We start from the raw sequence: 17,027 nt of genomic DNA on the forward strand, positions 1-17,027 counted from the left end.
GGATAATTGTGGAAAAACATGGTATAAATATGGTTAGTATATTAAAATGTATTTTATTAATTACAGAAATTAAAAGAAAATTAACCAAGAAAATTAAAGAAATTTAACCAATATTAACTAATTTAACCAATGTTAAATTTCTTGGGTATGATAAAAATAGAGGGAAGAAATGAGGAAAAATCCAGGAATGGATAGAGATGGGCGTGGGGAACTGCCAAGTTGTGTGTGTGCGTGCACATGCGTATGCACACTTACGCAAACTCACTCCCTGGCAACATCAAAGGGCCTTGACTTCAGGTTTTGAACTCAGAATCTTCCTCATGCTTGGCTCGCTTTTTTCCTTTGTGAGGTTAAAATCCTTTACTAAGTTAAAACCGTTTTTAAACTGTGATGGTGTGTTTATTAGGATTTTTTTAAAATGTGTGTGTACAGCAAACACAACCCAAGATTTTTTTTTAACAATGTTATGGACAAGGAGACCATTATATAGTAATACCTCGCTATCAGTATATATACATTCTACTTTTGAAACAGATTTGAAGTAAAAAAACATCTCACATAGAAATCTAAAACGAAATAAGTGGCATTGTCCTGCTAAGGCTCCCCTACTACCTGACTCCAGGCAGTACTGCCCTCCTGTGGCTCCACCCACCTGGCATCGTGCTGTAGACACCATGGCAACCAAAAGGATGATCAAAGCTTTTAAACTCTGGAAGTGTTTCCCTCATCCCTTAAATGTCTGTTTTACTAAACAGGAAATTATAACACCCAAAAGGAAGAAATTTACTTTCTGTGATCTATTTTTTCTTTTCTGTAATGTGGAGACCAAAACCAGGGTTTCCTATATACCATGCAGACCCTCTAGAAGTCTGACTAATTTTTCACTTACTTTTTATTTCTTAAACAGCATAATACTCTCAATAAAAACACATATTCCTAATAACTGGCAATAAACAATAAAAGCACAAAGGTTTGGTTTGTCAAACTCTTATTGAAACAACACACGTCTATAATACGATGCTTGACAGGAAATAAAATAGAAACACAGTAACTGTTCAGTTAGAAAACACCCCAGAAGCATTCCATTCCATATCTTATTTACAGGTCAATAACTAAAATTCAGGCATCTGATCCGTTTTACATCAAGCCTGCTCGTAGTAAGATTAACCAGCTAATGAGAGTCTATACTAACAGTCTCTGACACATTAATTGGGTGATGCCTCCAACAAACCTGGCTTTACCTGTTTGTTGGCTTGCTTAACTCTTAATGACTTGCAAATATGAGTAACATAAATACGAAGGGATTAGGAATCCCATGAAATAGAGTCTATTGGACTTGTGATCCAAGAATGTTCTTTCCTAGCGTTTCATCCCCATCTTTCCTGCCCCATGTCTAGCTAAAACGATTCTCCAGCTATCTTAAGGCATAATTTGAATTTCGTTCAAAACGTTGTCCCAACATTTGTTCATTCATTTATAGTGTGTATTTGTGTGTGTACACATGCATGTACAGGACAGCTTTGTGGAGTTCATTCTTCCTACCATGTGAATTACCTACTGAGCCATCTTGCCAGTTCTCAAGAAGCATTTACAGAAATCTTTTTCAGGTCCACAATTGAATTCAGGGTCTTGTTTAGGCTAAACATGCACATACATATTCTACTAAGCTAAACTATAAGGATCTCAGTGTTTCCTCTTTGTTGAATATATAGTTAGCCTGTACCTACATTAAGATTTTAGTGTCTGATAACTCATTACACCTGAAATTAATAATGCTTTTCTTATTTTTGCTATTAAATAAAAAATGTATAGTACTGTAGCACAAATTCTAATTGGTTTTAATAATAGAGACTCCGAGTCAGATATAGGGGTAAATGCTGAAAGATCAGAGAAGCAGAGCAGCCAGTCACTAGTTCTTACCGCTACCAAATCCTCAGACCAAAGGGGTGATCCTGGTCTGAATGCCCTGAGCTCCTGTCTCCTCCCACCCAGTCAGATCCCTTCATGTTTTCCCCTTCCTAGTACTGGGATTAAAGGTATGTGACTACCAAGTAACTGCTCTGGTATGTGTATGCAAGTAGTAAGCAGTCAGTTCTCTACACTGGTGTACATCATGAGAATACTCAGAGACAATGTGCAATTATACCAGACAGTCATCGTGGAACTTAACCATCATTTTACTTTCACAGAATCCCATAGAAAGAACATTGCCCCCATGACAGCTGGAAGTAATTCTAGAAGATGACATACCTTCAACCAACCAAGTTTGTCGTCAGGGTTAGGGACATCATTTAGGGGTTGATTATAATTGGTATAGGGTTGGGGGGGATTATGTAGGCTCAGGAATCTCTTTGGGGAAAAAAAGGAGAGGAGTGCTGTGGGACAATGGTCTTTCATCCTGTCACTTGCATTATTTTTAATAAAACCCTGATTGACCAGAAGCCAGGCAGGAAGTATGGGTGGGGTGACCAGGCAGGAAGTAGAGGCAGGGCAACAAGAATTCTGGGAAGAGGGAAGTTTCAGTCTGCAGTTGTGACCCAGATGCAGAGAAAGCTAGATGTTACTGCCTTCCAGAATAAGGTGGCAAGCAATGTGGCTAACACAGACAAGAATAATGGGCTAATAGAAGTATAGGAGTTGATAAGAAGCCTGAGCTAATGGGCCAATCAGTTTATAATTAACGTGTGATTTCTTTGGGACTGGATGGGACAGAAACCTAGGTGAACATCATGTTTTGGAGGTAGGAAGTAAGGCTTAGATTATCTATGTGCACAATATAATCAATCATCTGTGTTTGGGAACAAATCATGCTACTGCCCAACGGTATTCAAAGTGCTTGGGTGTACACTGGGTCCTAAGAGAAAAAAGTCTATACAGAGAAATAACAGGGATTTTTTCCAGCTTGTGTGCTGTATAGTCTAGGATCTTGCAGAGTTACTGCAAGATTCACACAGTCACCAGCACTATAGGCACTACTCTTGATCCTCTTAGAATTACGAAGACATTCTTTCACATTTGATTGTATCTAGGTACAAAGCATTTGGTGTTTTTTTCTCCCTCTAGGACAAACATTTCTATCAGATTATTCAATCAATTATTTTTCCTCCAGCTGAGTCCTATTCACCAAACATATTTCTAACTATAATCTAACATCCAACTAAAATCTAACTTGAAGAAGAGTATACTGGTATGATAGTTATGTTTTGTTGTTGTTGTTTTTTAAATCAACTTCACACAAGTTAGGGCCACCTGGGAAGAGAGAACCTCTTTAGGGTAAGCTAGCTGACCTGTGAACTCCTGTGATCCACTACCTCTACCCCTTAAAGCTGGTGTTACAGGTACCAACAACCATGTCCAGCTTTTTGTATGCACGCTGGGAATGTGAAACCAGGCTGTCTTGTTTTCATAGTTAGTACCCTTACCCGCTGAGCCGCCTCTCCAGCTCCAATTAAAATTTCTTTAGGAGATTAAGTGGTGGTGCACACCTTTAATCGAAGAGGTGGGAGGGTCTTTATGAGTTCAAGGACAACAGCCTGGTCTACACTGGGAGATCCTGTCTCAAAGTAGTAATAAAAATCTTTACTAAATATCCTTACAAGTTTTGGGGATGATGTGCAAAAGCATTAAAAGATGACAGCAAATATCTAACAATCAATTTTGTAATAAGTGCTTGGTCTATGTTAAAGTTCATCAACTGAAAAGTCCTACTGGTAACATTCAAAGCTCGAGTGGCCTATGCACCTCAGCACAACAAACAGCGATTAGCCAGTTACTGTGAAGATCAGAGGAACTTCGTTTTAACCCCCTTAGTTTTGTCCTGTTTCTCTTTAAAAATAAACATTTCATAATTCCTTTTAATAATTCCCTCTATGATATGGCTTCCAGACTTCTGCCTAGCCATTCTGGTGACCAATTCTGTAGGTCAACTTTGTTAACTTGTCCTTACACAGTTCTACTGATACTTAGTGCTGTCCTAAACAATAACAAAACCAAACACACAAACTACAATTTAATATTATAAATGTGATCTTATGACTTTATACTGAATTGATAGCTTCTCATGAATTGCGAACCAAGTATTTTTATCACTAGTGTAATTATTTTTCTAAACTTAAATGCTTGTTGTTTTATTATTTTCTAGCTAATAACTAATTTTGAGCTAGTGTTTTGTAGCAGTAATGACAATACATAACTTTTCCTAGACTGACAAATTAAGGGAGATTTGAAAAGTGTCTTAGGATAGTGAAGCTTCTAGGACATGTCATTTCCACCCAGAGGCTTAAGTACAAAATCCTAGATCAAATAGGACCAAGACTTGAGCCACTAGAAAGGATTTCTATAAATGGAGTCTCCAACAACAGGCCATCTTACAGACTGCAGTTTGGACATACGAGAGCCATGTGTTAGCTGAGATCAGCCATGTGCTAGTTAGGTTATGCTCTGATGATAAACACCTAACCTTTACAAGATTAACATGCAGACTTCCATTTTGCCTACACTACAGACCTGGTATCACTCTAGTGACTCTACAACAGATTTTAATGAAGGTTCAGGCCGCTTTCTCTATGTTCCTTACACTACGGAAGACTTTTAGATTTTTTTTTTTTAATTTGTGAGCACAACATAAAACAATTACAGGAAGAAGAACATGGCCCAGAAATGCAACATGGTTTACAGGTCTTGAAATATTTACTCTGTGACTTCCACATGGTGACTCAGATGCAGGCTGATTCTACCTTCTGATTCTGGTGCCTTTCTCTTACGTGGCTCTGCCATTTCAACACACAACTTCTATGCACACAATCAGAACAAGTTATATGCTTCTTTCTGCCAAGCTGCAGTAGGAATGGCTGTGTCTGATTCCAGATGCCCATACAGCAGAAGAGTAATGAGTATGGGTAAGTACTGCACCATGATTTATGGTTTTTTTTTGAGACAGGGTTTCACTGTAGCTTTTTGGTTCCTGTCCTGGAACTAGCTCTTGTAGACCAGGCTGGCCTCAACTCACAGAGATCCGCCTGCCTCTGCCTTCCGAGTGCTGGGATTAAAGGCATGCACCACCACCGTCCGGCAATTTATGTATTTTTTATCTGTACTCAAATATTGTACAATTATAAAGATCTCAACTATAATGTTCATTTTTAGCAGAAAGCTTAATAACATGGTATTAAAAATAAAATGGATTCAGAAAGTAATATATCAAATTATTAGCTGGGAGATGCCATGCTCAGCATTAATGCAGGGGGGAGGCCCTTGGTCCAGCTCCAACTTAATGTGTTGACTTCCCAAGGGAACTCTTATCCATTGAGAGAAGTGGATGGGGTTTGGGCTGGGGAAGGTGGGAGGGAGTAAAACTGTGGATGGAGCATAAAATGAAATTTAAAAAATAAATTAAAAAAGACAAAACTCAAAATATTAGCTGGTAGTACAGCAAAAATAAAAGCCTTGTCTGAGTTAGAACTAAAACAAAGGAATCTAATTATTTCCTATAGTATATTTAAATTCTTTCATTTATAGACTTCCATCTTGAGTATGCCTACATGTTACTACTGAATCAAAAGGGTTGAAATTTTAAACATTCTGTAATTTATAACTGAAAGATCTTCAAGTCTTGAAGAGAAGTATGTTTGTGTGCTGACTTTGTAAATAAAAGTTAAAATAATTTATATGTCATCACTACAGAGAAAAACAGCTATTTAAGAAATCCCAACTATCTCCTTGAACTGACATAGTTAATTATGGAAGATAGGCATGCTGAATTATATATGATAGTGAAGGATTTTCTACACTGTTCATCTGTATCTAATGTGTATACTAAAACAGTATCTTTTCCTTTTAATTTAATGTATCTGTTTTATACCTTCGTCAGAAGATTTCACTTACAAAAACATCAAGCATTAAACAATTAGTTCACAACTCAAGATGGATTAAAACCAAGAATTGAAAAACCACAGGTCAGCATATTGATCCAAATAATAACTTCTATGCAAACCAGTAAACTATATATGACAAGAAGTATTTTGAAACCCAAAAATGTTAACTCACAAAGAGAATGTTACTTGTAACAGAAAAGAAAGACTAAAAAACAATTTTTAAAAGCCCATATCTCAAAATCAAACTAAAAAAATTAGTCTTGTTTATCCTAATATGGTATATCTTAGCAAATAGCCCAAATGGAGAAAGACATAAAATTCAAAGAAGTTTGATGGACTTCAATAAATGATAACTAGCTCGTTAAGTAACGTCTACCACTATTATCACGAAAAGCCTAAGATCATGGTCTCGCAGCATATACTTCAAATATGTCTGAGAATAAACGGATTCTACAGCTAAACAGTAATGAGAGACAACCAACCCCTATACAACTATCTGAAGATTACAGCAAATTATGGTGTGGGAGGCAGAGAAATGAAAAAGCCTAAGGAGTTCAGTACTGCTGGTAATTTAGCAATTTAACTTTACAAATCTCCTTTCAGGCAGGTGTAGGAACAAGTCTATAATTCAAGCTTGTCAGCAGGCTGAGGCAGGATGATTACAGGTCTAAGACCTACCTGGGCTGTACAGAAACTTCAAGGCCAATGTATGGGACTTAAAAAGACTTTGTCTCCAAAGTGGCTAACGAGCAAACTACAGATCTGCCTGCAGAAAACGGAGAGACTGATAACAGAGACTAGCCTCTGAAGCAGAAGAGAAAGAAGCCAAGTCCGACTAAACATCTATCATGTCCGTCAGTGTCCCCGCCTCCCTTCTTGTATAATCCAGAGGAATATTTTTTATCAACTCTTTTGTAAACAGAGAGTTTTTCAGTAGCTCTAGAAACATTTTTAAAAGGTGGGGAGAAATCCCTCCTCATTCCATTTTTTTAAGTGTAAATGATTTTTTAAGAGGTTAAATTACTTGCTGGTTGTTTATTTTTTGGTAAAACTAGAAAAATAGCAGGATACTGAATCAGGAGAAGCTGTGACTGTCTTGGGGGTCATCATAACATTCCATAGAGGGGGCTAATCATATCCTATAACACAAAGCATCCTAAATGGTAATCTGGCGTCTCGGTCGTGCATGTGTGTCTGGAATATTTTCAGTTATATCCAGTTTCGTGTTTCTAGTAGAACTGTTGGCTAAAAACCCACTCCTCAGTCCTTGCCCTGTCAGGACTGTCTCTGATCATGGCGGTCCATTTTCCTAACAAGTGTAACAATGTGCTTTGAAAAATTGAACTTTTGAGTGTGTACTACATGTGGCAAAAAATAATGAGTCAGTGGAGTTGAGGATTGTAAGCATTTGATTGTTATGTGAGGTCTTAGGGAAGACTTGCCAAGTTTGGGGATGGAACATCACTTGGAGTAAGTTCAAAGAGAAACAACACGTGGCTCTTGGGTACATGAACACAATGTATGATTCCTCAAGAGCTTGGGTAAAATTCTTAAAACATGTTTTAAGAATTGAAATGTCTGTGTTCTTTACTCCTCAACCAATAAAATCTCCGTTGTGAAAGAGTAAGGAAAAAAAGAAGATTCTGCCTCAAAATGAAATTTTAAGAAAGGTTGCCTGGGGATGCGGTTTAGTGGCAGGGCACTTATATAGTAGTACACGCAAGACTTGGGGTTCAACCCTAGCACTACATATACAACATATAAAGAAATGAATTAGTAAGATAAATTGGTATTGCAAGTAAGCATCTTTAAAATATTTTTTAAAAATGGTACTGTTTTATACCATATACTGTTGTATACATCAAGTCATGCCCAAACTTTGGTTAGATAAAAATCTCATTCTCTCTTTTGGCGACAAATTTTACATACTGTTATTACCGAGTATTTTAACTCTGTTTTCTATATGTATGATGTGTACACAAGAAATAAATGGATCAAGTACCACATGCCAAAAACTGTCCAATAAAATTCTTTAGTGGTTGGATTGCTGACCCTGTTTCTTTAGCTTCTGTTCTAACAGTGATAATAAGAGCAATGACTAAACCTAAATGCCATACGCCAGAGAAATGTCAACCACATTTACATGAATTAAGTCATTAGGTCTTCAAAATATCTCACCTGAGTTACATAAAACATTGATCTTCATCTTACACGTGCAGAAATTAAGGGCAAGGAAAGTTTAGTAAGCTACCTAGTATATTACATGCACTAAATACAGGGGAAGGAGAGAAAGAAGTGCAAGTTAGAACTTTCTACTAAGGTAGATATTTAGCCACAAGTGGCTATTAAAAATTTTATTAATATTAAGTAGAAATGTAAAGTCAATTCTTTAGTTATGTTAGATACATTTCAAGTGCTCAGGACCAATGTGCTAATAATGCTGTGCTGGGACGTTCTGACATTGAATGATTCTATTGTTGTGGAGATACAGATGGACAACACTGCTTTATGGTATTAACCACCATGTAGTAGCCTTAAGGTGAAAACAAACACATACTTACAAATCAACAGTATACTTTAACTTCAATATTTCCAATGGTTTATGCTCCCCCTACTCACTGCTATTTACTATCCACAATATGTCTTCTAAAATCAACCCCTCTCTCCTTTCTTCCCTCCTTCCACTCTATAGCTTAGGTTGACCTTCACTCTCCCAACTGGGTCAGGAGCATCTGCCACCAACTCAGCTAAAATGTGTACTTCTCTAGCACTGTGGATTCCATATCCCATATCTACTGTATTCTAAGAGTTGATGTCAAAAATTTATCTTGTACACGGTTCATTTATTTTGTTCAACAAATCCTCACTATATATACTGATCCTTGTTACCTTTGGGTCCTTAGTGCTCAGTTCCTTTTCACCTGAGAATAGATCACTCTTGTCAATAGCTTTGCCTGGCACTGAACTCAACCTCCACTTCTAGACAAGGAATGAATGTATGATTTAGAAACAAATCATACTGGAGTTTCTGGCCATAGTTCAGAACTGAACACGTGTCTTAAGTTGGGTCACTCAATGGATCTTATGATATTTTCTGTTATGAGATCATTTCTACTTAGTCAGAGCCATAAAGTTTAGGTAGGACCAGATATTTGTCCAGACAACAAACACGAAGCTGTACTACATCTGCAGAGAAGAGATAAAAAGTAAGGGTAAGCCCCTAGCTTACTCTTAAGGGCCTAGCTGTAGCTTAAACTTTGGGAGCTAGCATTCAGATGAATTAATAAATTCATCCTTTGCTGTGTTAGGATGTTTTGGATTTCTTCTGCATACAATTTAAAAGAACAAGGGTAGAATCGTCAGCTATAGGAGTTCGGAATCTTATATTATTTGAAAAAGAAAGAACGAATATACCTATATTACTAGCTATATGTGTTAAAAGGGGATAACCACTAAAAAAAGAGTAAATAACCTACAAATTACACAAAGAGAAAAAGAGACAGAAGTAAGTCAACAGCAAACAACTACTTCCTTCAGGGTCACTTTATTTGCTAATTGCCCCTAAAAAAACAAGAGGAATCAATAAATGTTCTGGATCTTTCATTAGAGCCAAGCAGAGGTTTGAAAGTCATTTAGGGAAGGGGTTATCCTGTGTGGTCTTAGGCCGCAGTCTGCTTTATGGTTTTCAATCATTAAACAATGCCCTTTTCTGGAAAAAAGGGTAAATACATAGTTAAAACTAGAGTAATATGAATTAGTATATAGGTAGCTGCAAACACTTAAAGATATATTACAATTTTAATAAGCTTTAAAAATATGAATTGTAATAGTTTCAAAATAACAATATTTTATAAGTTTCTCTCTAAGTCAGAACCTAAGTCTCCCAATCTCTGTAAATCAGAGATTCATAAATAACCTGAGATACAGCACATACCTGGGATCATTACTAATATTTAGCATGTCTTTCAAGATGCAACCATATTGTAGAATAAAACACGATTTTACTAATTTTTGTAGCCATACACTATTCCAATGCACACATGTAGTCTTATTTTATGTATCAGTTAATACATTGAGTTGGTTTTACTTTCTTCAATATCGCAAATAAGGCTATTTCATTATGAACATTTACATACAAGTTCTTGTGAACATATTTCAGTTTCTACTTAGGAATATGGAATTCTTTAGTTATAAGGGAACTCCCATTCAATCATTTAAGTGTTTACCTAGTCAAGGTACCGTCAGACATCACTATGGTGGATACGCTGATGGCAAAGGTCTCTGACTTGTCTACCTGATTTTTAACTGTTTTCCCTTAGCAGGAATGGTCATCAGCATAAAGGAGAAAGTTTATTTCTAAGACAAAAAGGGCAGGGGCTAATAAATAAACCCTTCTATTAGTCTATTAAGGTTACAGCAACGAAGTATAACAAACCACAGAAATGTAATATCCATAGTTCTTAAGACCAAAAGTCCAAAAGTAAGATGGTAGCAAGGTTGGTTATTTTCTTCTAGGGCTCTGAATGATCCGTTTTAGGCCTCTCTGCTTGGTTTACCAACAGCTGTTTTCATGTTCATATGATGTTTTACTGAATGAACACTTGTCTCTAAATTTCCATTTTAGAGTTATCAGTTATACTGGACAGGTGACTTAAAATACTTTACTACAACCTCATCATAACTAATTAATGACTATTTACAAGTAAAGTTACATTTGGAGGTAGGGAGACTTGAACTGTCAGCATATCAATTTTAGACAGTTCAGTACACCAGTGTTATAAACATTGAAATTTAAAAATGGTGATGGTAGAAAAATAAGTCTTCTTCTTCTTTTGGAGACAGGGTTTCTCTGTAGCATTCATTGGAGCCTGTCCTGGAACTAGCTCTTGTAGACCAGGCTGGCCTCAAAATCACAGAGATCTGCCTGCCTCTGCCTCTGAGTGCTGGGATTAAAGGCGTGGGCCACCACCGCCCAGCAATAGTCCTCTTATATACCTTTAAAAATGCCTTTGGTACTGCCATGAATACATTCAAGGTGTAAGAAAGCACTGTAGTTGCACTACAATAGGTATCATAAGTGATGTAGAGATAATGTAAAATATATAGAAGGATGTGCACAATTTACATACAAACATAGAGTCTTCAGGGCAACTGTGGATTTGGTCATAGAGGGGTACTTTTGTAACGAATCTCCAACACATGCTGAAGGACAAGGGCATACACAAACATAAAACGGAATCCTGAACTGGGCATTGGAGGTTTGTGTCTTTAATACCAAGGACTCGAAGGCAGAGGTAGGTGGATCTCTGTGAGTCTTGAGGTCAGCCTGGGTTGGCCTGGTCTACAGAGTGAGTTCCAGGATAGCAAAAGCTACACAGAGAAACAAGTCTCAAAAACAAACAAACAAATAAAAACAAAAACAGAAAACAAAAATAAAAACAAAAAAAGGAGGAGGAGGAAAAGGAAATCTGTCTGGGCCATGGTGGCACAGGTCTTTAATCCCAGCACTCAGGAGGCAGAGGCAGGAGGATTCTGTGAGTTAAAGGCCAACCTGTTCTATAGAGCAAGTTCTAGGACTGGCTCCACAGCTACTGAGAAACCCTGTCTTGAAAGACCAAAACAAATAAACAGAAACAACAACAAAACAAAACTTGCATGGTCATGAATATATCTAAGCTACAAAAATCAAATTCACAAAAGTACAAAAGAATGGTGATTACAGAAGGGAAAGGTCAAAAGTCAGGTCGATGGGGAGATACTTGTCTAAGGATATAAAATTTCAGCTGCACAAATATGATGACATTCTACATAACTAAAATAAAGCATGACGGTGCAGTTAATAAATTATCTGAGTTAATATACTAGACCGTAAAAAAGTAACCGTGGCTGGGTGGTGGTGGCACACGCCTTTGATGCCAGCCCTCGGAGACAGAGGCAGGCAGATCTCTGTGAGTTCCAGAACTGGCTCTATAGCTACTAAGAAACCCTGTCTCAAAAAATAAACAAAAAAGAGTAACCTTGAAGAGACAGCCATATGAACTGAACTGTAGCAGTAAACTTGATACATGTATCAAGATATACGTTTCTTCAACTTAAATCTATACAAGTTTATATAAAAATGGCTATATAATGGTTACAAAGCTTAAGGTGATAATTTTCATTACATGTGTTTTATAACATTAAAAAAATAAAAACCTGGCAACTACTCACTGTATCAAATGTTCTTTAAGATTTAGGGTTGTGTACATTATATGCATATATACATGTACTCATCTACCCAACCTAACCTAACCTAAAGAACAGCTCAGATTAATTCTATTTACTACTGTGTTTCAACATACTGGACTTGTCGATATGAGAAAGGAATGATGTTTATATAACACACACAAAAAAGTTGAAATTCGCCGGCAGGTGGTGGCACACGCCTTTAATCCCAGCACTCAGGAGGCATAGGCAGGTAGATCTCTGTGAGTTCGAGACCAGCCTGGTCTACAGAGCTAGTTCCAGGACAGGCTCCAAAGCCACAGAGAAACCCTGTCTCGAAAAACAAACAAACAAACAAACAAAAGTTGAAGTTCATCTTTATTCAAGGCTAGGATTAATACAAAAACCAACAGAGTCCTTATCTCTTTGGTCTTCTTACTACCACACAAAACATTTTCTTATCAGAAATCTCCAAGGGAAAGATTAAGATGGTACAATGTGAAGGATGGTGGAGCTTCAGAGATGGCTGAGCAGTAGTTAAGCGATTTGCTGCTCTTGCAGAGAACTTAAATCCCAGCATCCACTTGGTGGTTCACAACCACCTGTGACTCCAGTTCCCAGGCATCTGATACCCAAAGTCTTCATCTGTCCTCCATGGACTCTACGCATGCAGAAAGACACCAAACACATTTTTTTAAAATAAAAAAAGAAAGAAATTTCTTCCTTTTATCTCCTTGAAGGAATGTTGGCAGAGGCCGTTCATTTATTCCTGCTGCCCTAACCAGAAATAATCACACAGAAACTATATATTATTTGCAATGCTGTTTGGCCAATAGCTTAAGTATATTTCTAGCTAGCTCTTACATCTTAAATCAAACATCTCTATTAATCTATGCATCACCATGAGGTTGTGGCCTACGGGCAAGGTTCCAAAGTCTTTCTCACTGACAGACCTATTCTCTATATCTTTTCCAACCTGGCTATATTCTGTTAAGCCATTGGCAATAAAATATATTCACAGCATACAGAGGGGAATCCCATATTAAGGGAAAACAATTTTTCTTCCACTTAAAAATTTGTTTTAGAAAGAAAAAGCAAAAATATATCACTAAGGATGAGAATAACAGATGAATGGAATCACAAGTACAGTCCTGTGGGCAAGCATTTTCTATTGTCCATCACTCTCTGACACGTATGTGATCAGGAATTGACAAATCTAGGGAAAGCTGGGAAGTAAGTTAAAAAAACAGAGAATATATTCACCTGAAATTAGAGACCAATACCCTCCTTCAACAGGTATTTAGACAGTTATTTAAAACACGCATGGCTAAATATCACTGGTATCCTAGAAGAAGCATGGTAAGGGTACCATGAGAGAGCTATAAATTAAGGTCAAGGCACTGAATTCAATCAACTCTGAAGAGAAAAATGAGGCAAAACATTCTTATTAAGGGAAATTTTAGTATGGCTTAACAAAGCAACATTTGTTTTCATATTAGTATTCCTTACCCTTAGCTTATCACTTCTCAGTCTTCTAAGATCAAGAGCAGTATCCTTAGTAATTACACTGCACTTCGCTACACCTGAATTTAAAACAGAGCAGTGTTAAACAGTGAACTTTAACTGGGCAGAAACATGAGTTTTTCAGGTATCCCTGATGATCTACTGGAGTCACCCTAAGAACCTTTTCAGGAAACTCACTCAAGTTTGATACCCCAAGAAACACTGATAATAACACTGACAGGGCTAAACCTCTCAACTCACTAAGACACAAACAGAGGTAGAGTTCATCTGTCAATGCTACAATCTTGGGGATCTTAACAGTTTCTTTGTATTCTGCCCAACAAAGGTGTCACTCCAAGGAAACTAATCAAGGCATTAGGTGGCAACAACGTCCATGATCTTCTAGGTCATAGGTCACAGGCCTCAAGCTAGTAGTACTAGACAGAACCCATGCCTGGGTACTATTGCTAAATTTCCAAGTTAAGACAGTTCTAGGGGAGCTGGAGAGATGGCTCAGAGGTTAAGAGCAGGACCTTCCAAAGGTCCTGAGTTCAATTCCCAGCAACCACATGGTGGCTCACAACCATCTATAATGGGGTCTGGTGCCCTCTTCTGGGCCTGCAGGCATATACACAGACAGAATATTGTATACATAATGAATAAATATTTTTTTTTAAAAAAAGAGTTCTAGATCAGCAATTAACCTATACATAAGTATGTGACCATAATCATGCTAGCTGCAAAGTGGTGACTCAATCAAATACGGGTGTTCTACTACACCTGCCTCAGAACAGAAAGCAAGTTTCAGTATACAGATATCTACGGAGCATGCTTTTGATGTGGCCCATTGCAAGCAGCAAACCTGTAAACCAAGAGACCTCACTAAACTAGGGTAACCATCTACATCAGCCAAAACAACCCAAACCAAAAGCAGTTCCAGAGGAACAGAGAAGACAACCAGTAACCTGCTTGCTCAGAGATGACTAACGAAGCTCCCCAGCATCCCTATCCAACAGAGTGCAGTCAGTGGGATCTCATGGGACTACAGAGTACAGTTAGCAGAACACTTTAACCTCAGAATACAGAACATAACCTAACAGGCGCCACCAAGATCTTCTTGCCTAGTGATGATACTAGGTGGTGGTGTATGCAGAATCTCAGGCAAAATAATACAAATCTGTCACTAACAAGGAATACTAGAAAAAGCAGGAAAAGACAGCTATTTTCTCAAATGAGTTGCCTGCAAAATAAAGACCCCAAAATGATGAAAATAATCCCTATCAAAATTCTAATGCTGTTCAGGCAAAATGGCACACACCAATATTCCAGCACTTGTGGGGTCAAGGCAGAAGGATCACGAATTCAAGGCCTGCCTAGAGTACATAGTGGGACATTGTCTCCCAAGTCCTTAATACATACTCAAAAAAAAAAAAAAACAACCTATGAATGAAAAAATAAAACTAGATGGATATCTTTCCTGATTTTATCTTCTTCTTCCTTCCTTCATTGGTTTTTTGGGGACAGGTTTTTCTATAGCTTTGGAGCCTGTCCTGGAACTCACTCTGTAGACCAGGTTGGCCTCAAACTCACAGAGATCCACCTGCCTCTGCTTCTTAAGTGTTGGGATTAAAGGCATGCGCCACCAATGCCCAGTCCTTTTTTGATTTTTAAAGCAATACGGGGTGGTAATAATCTACTGTCTCTTTAAATTTTAAAATAAAGATTGAAGAAATAAGGAGGCAGTATAATCCTGGCATATTACATTTTTGGAGGTCTAGTATCACTGATTTTTCCAGACTTGATTGCCTAGAATGTATTTTGCCTGAAGTTGTAATGTTTTCTCTTTAAGATAAACTTTAACAACAGTATAAATCTTATAAATCTACTCATAAAAAGCCAAGAGGTTGGAAAATACTGAGAAAAATAGGGAAGTGATAAACTGAGTAAAAAAAGTAACTTTTTTTTTTTTTTTTTTTTTTTTTTGGTTTTTCAATACTGGGTTTCTCTGCAGCTTTGGAGCCTGTCCTGAAACTAGCTCTTATAGACCAGGCTGGCCTTGAACTCAGAGACCCACCTGCTTCTGCCTCCTGAGAGCTGGGATTAAAGGTGTTTACCACAACTGCCTGACTAAAATAACATTTTTAAAAACCAACTTCCTGATCACTACAACCAGTTATGGAAGGATAATGGTTCACAACATAAAGTTAGAAGAGACATTGCAAATGTTTAAAGAGAAATAAAGGCTGAGAAACATGATGAAATCCATTACTATCACATTATTCCAAAGTACCCTCATCAGTTTCCCTTGAAGCCAAAGAAAGAAATCAAGATATTTAGGAATAAGAAGTCCACTATAATCATACCCACACCTAACTTTCCATTTTGATTACTTTTCATTTGTCCTGAACTGCAGCCACACTAGGGCACTTACTTTGTGTGCCATATGACTGCTCTCTAGATCCCTTTCCAGCCATAGCCCCCTTGAGTCACATCTTTTCTTTAGGCTCTTGGCTCCAAAGCACTGTTGCTTCTACCAGTCTTTTTGTTTCATGATCTACTGTATGTCTCATAACACCCCAATCCTCCAGTCTAGCCATCATTTGCTTTTTGAGCATTTACTATTGAAACATGTGGTCAATATGACATGTACTTATTGTTATAATTTATTTAAAAATGTCGCAAAGAAGTCACACCATGCAAGAAGACTCACATAGGTTTACTGAAAGAAGAGAGAGAATGGGCAGAGAGGGGGACAAGATTGGCAGAAGAGAAAGAGAGAAGAGTGGGGGGGGGTGAGGCCTACCTTTTAAAAGCGAACATAGCAAATGTGCACAGGATCTTAGTGACTGCAGCTGAGGACATATCAGACCGATGCCTGCATATTAACACTTATTCACGCTCTCTCATTTAAAGATGTATGCATTAAAAGACACTAGGTAGACAAGGACCTACTCCATAAAAATGGACAAATCTTAAAAATAACACAAAGTAAAATATCATTTAGTGGACAACTTGTGACTTTTTCCCCCTCAGATTAACAGCTAGGTAGTCAGACTCTATCACTGTAACATCTAAGAAAAATAGCTTGAAAGAAAAAAGATTTATGGCGAGCGATAGTGGTACACACCTTTAATACCAGCACTCGGGTGGCAGAGGCAGGCGGATCTCTGTGAGTTGGAGACCAGCCTGGTCTACAGAGCTAGTTCCAGGACAGGCTCCAAAGCCACAGAGAAACCCTGGCGCCCAGACGTGTGGCCAACTGAATCCACAGAAAGCCTGAAAAAGCTTGGGAAAGAGTAAAGCATGTTTTCTTGGTAGCAGCAGTTTCTTGGGTCTCCTCTGCTTGTTAGAAGCAAGCAAGCACTCTCATCTAAGAGAGGCTTCCTGACTCAGCTTCAGCTGCAAAACCCTGCAGCTCATTAAGAGGTCCTGCCACAAAACACTTAA

General features: G+C 37.8%; 1 protein-coding gene across 8 annotated transcripts in view; it reads right to left on the reverse strand.

Annotated features, from left to right (window-relative positions):
- The window catches only part of R3hdm1 (R3H domain containing 1), a 137,030-nt gene that overhangs the window by 107,939 nt on the left and 12,064 nt on the right, over positions 1-17,027 (reverse strand). The window contains exon 2 of one of the 8 annotated variants that reach the window (XM_050161456.1): positions 13,587-13,660. The exons of the other annotated variants lie outside the window; for them this stretch is intronic. The gene's annotated coding sequence lies outside the window, so the exon portion shown is untranslated. The remainder of the gene's footprint in view (positions 1-13,586; positions 13,661-17,027) is intronic. 8 annotated transcript variants of the gene reach the window in all.

This window comes from Alexandromys fortis, unplaced genomic scaffold (genome assembly GCF_014885135.2).
Source record: "Alexandromys fortis isolate MF-2015 unplaced genomic scaffold, M_Fortis_MF-2015_v1.1 scaffold_109, whole genome shotgun sequence".
In the NCBI taxonomy this organism is placed as follows: Eukaryota; Metazoa; Chordata; class Mammalia; order Rodentia; family Cricetidae; genus Alexandromys; species Alexandromys fortis.